This window comes from Ricinus communis, chromosome 1 (assembly GCF_019578655.1).
Source record: "Ricinus communis isolate WT05 ecotype wild-type chromosome 1, ASM1957865v1, whole genome shotgun sequence".
NCBI lineage: Eukaryota > Viridiplantae > Streptophyta > Magnoliopsida > Malpighiales > Euphorbiaceae > Ricinus > Ricinus communis.
The window spans coordinates 22809469-22812063 of NC_063256.1; the positions used below are offsets into that span (position 1 = coordinate 22809469).

The 2595-nt window shown below is 40.1% G+C and overlaps 1 non-coding gene across 1 annotated transcript; it reads right to left on the reverse strand.

Annotated features, from left to right (window-relative positions):
• Positions 1-1205: 1205 nt before the first annotated feature.
• LOC112535828 lies at positions 1206-1312 on the reverse strand. Its single transcript, XR_003079916.2, has one exon. It is a non-coding gene; the product is annotated as a small nucleolar RNA R71 (small nucleolar RNA).
• Between the last annotated feature and the right edge of the window lie 1283 nt (positions 1313-2595).

The window sequence follows — 2595 nt, forward strand, 5'->3', positions numbered from 1 at the left end:
GATAAGGGTAATTGACTAGCCAGATTAAGAATTAACAAAGCTTAATAGAGGCAGGTTAAAGCTTAATGCTAATTTAATAATCGATTGTTAGGAAGAGATTCCAACATTAGGTTCTTAGGTTTAGGAATTCGGTTATCTCAAGAGGGAAACCAAATTTAGTTAAGAATTCTTCCATGGGTAATTGCAATTGGTAATCAATTTAATCTCTATCTTCACTAAAATCCAAATTTAGTTAAGAATTCTTCCACGGGTAATTTGCTTTTTCCTTTGATTGTTTCACTAAATCCTTTCAGTCTATCTGACACTTAGTTAACCACTTGTTTACATTTAATCATAGAGTAGCAACTTCATTGATTTTGTTAGGGTTAGATATCATAAGACGCTGTAGTAGTTAGTTCTAGGATCAACCTTACCCGAGAATACGACCTTGATACTCACTGTTAGTCCTAGTCTGCATCGATAGATTCACTGCCTTAGATTGTAGCTACATAAACAGCCTATCAAGTTTTTGGCGCCGTTGTCGGGGAACTTTTGTTTGAACTAGAGTGAATTTGTGTTTGTGTTAATCTAGCCATTTTTTATTTGTCTTTTCATTTTTTCTATATATATTCTTTATTATTGTATTTATTCTTGTGTTCTTTAGTTGCTGCCTTTCCATTTCAGGTAGTTTATGACTAGGAGCTCTAATCCTACTCCTGTATACCCTCTTGCTGAACCAGAGCAATCCCTCCATTTGTTGAGGAAGCATATGCAAGAAGAAGAGGAGGCATGGATAGAGTTTGAAGCCCTTGTGAATAGACTAGTAGATATGGAGACAATAATCGGGCTGCAGATGAAGCCAGGACAATGTACGAGTTTGCTAGACTTTCTCTTAGCAGACACAGGTGAGTATATTGTGACCACCTGTAGTGGCCAACAACTTCGAAATAAAGCCAAACATGATACAGATGGTGCAAAATAGTGTACAATTTGGGGAACTGCCAAGCAAGGACCCAAATGCTCACATCGCCAACTTCTTGGGGATTTGCGACACCTTCAAGATAAATGGAACAACTGATGATGCCATTCGGTTGATGCTGTTTCCTTTTTCTCTGAGGGACCGAGTGAAAAGATGGTTGCAGTCGTTCCCAGCCAACACTATTATGACATGGAGATCGCTGGTTGAAATTTTTTTATATAAGTACATTCCTCCTGCTAAAACTGCTAAATTGAGAAATGATATATCTTCTTTTGCGCAGTTCAATGACGAGAGCATGTACGATGCTTGGGAGAGGTACAAAGATTTGCTCTAGTGCTGCCCGCACCACAGACTACCAATATAGATGCAGGTCCAGACCTTCTACAGCGGTCTGAACCTTGCTACTAAGTGAGATGGTAGGCAGCTGCGTGGTGGGGCCTGAGCGATGAAGACGGAGTAAAGCAAAATCTGATAGAGGAGATGGCCATGAATAACTACCAGTGGCAATCCTCTAGGAGTCGGCCAGTCAAGCAAGGAGTAGTCAACCAGCTAGACTCCACAGCAGCTTTGACAGCTCAAGTGGAGCTTCTGACTAAGAAGTTAGACCAGCTTCATATATCGGTTCATGCAGCCCAGATAAGCTGCGAGTTTTGCGGTGGCCCGCACTATGGTGCAAACTAGATATATTTGCTTCAACTTCTAATTCTTCATCTTCTATTGTTTCTACCGACCTTGAACAGCTAGAGTACATGGGTAATGCACCTAGACAGCAGAACAACCCATACAACAATACATACAACCCATACAGCAATACATACAACCTCGGTTGGCGTAATCATCCAAACTTCGGTTGGAGAAACAACAATGCCCAGGGTCTACCAGGCTTTCAGAGACTACATTAGCAGCCACCACAGCAGCAGCAGTAGGCTGGACCATCATAGCTTCCTCCAGCAGCCGAGAAGAAATCTAACTTAGAGGAGCTAATGATGAAGTTTGTCACGTCAATTGAGACGAGGTTCCAGCAGACCGACAGTGCTCTTAGAAATCAGCAGGCGTCTATTCAGAACTTAGAGAGTTAGATTGGGCAGATTTCTAAGATGTGTCTGAGAGGCAACAAGGATCTCTCCCCAGCACAACAGAGTCAAACCCAAGGGAGCATTACAAGGCTATCACCTTGCGATCAGGTAAGCAGTTATCTAGCTCTTTGCCATTAGCTGATGATGATGATGTTTCCATGTAGGATAAGCCAGCTAGGAAGGAGCTAGAGCTTGAGGCGATAGAAGTAGAGAAGGTGGAAGACAGTGAGAGAGTACCGACCACCCTGCACTTTGCATTTTCTCATCATCCATGTTATGTGCATTTACATTTAATCATTAGGCATATGATGGTATATCAATGATATTTTTATTTTATGAGAACATATATATATTAATTATAAGTAGAGAATAAGAAGCATGATATTAGATTATTAATTTAGATAAGTTGATTAAGTACTTGGGTTATGTGTATTAAGCCTTAAGACTTAATTGAACCAATAGTTGAAGGTTGGGTAAATAGATTGGACTTAAAAGATACAATTAAAAGTTAGTACCTATATATGGTTAGTAAGAATTGATTTAGGGTGATAAAAATAGTTT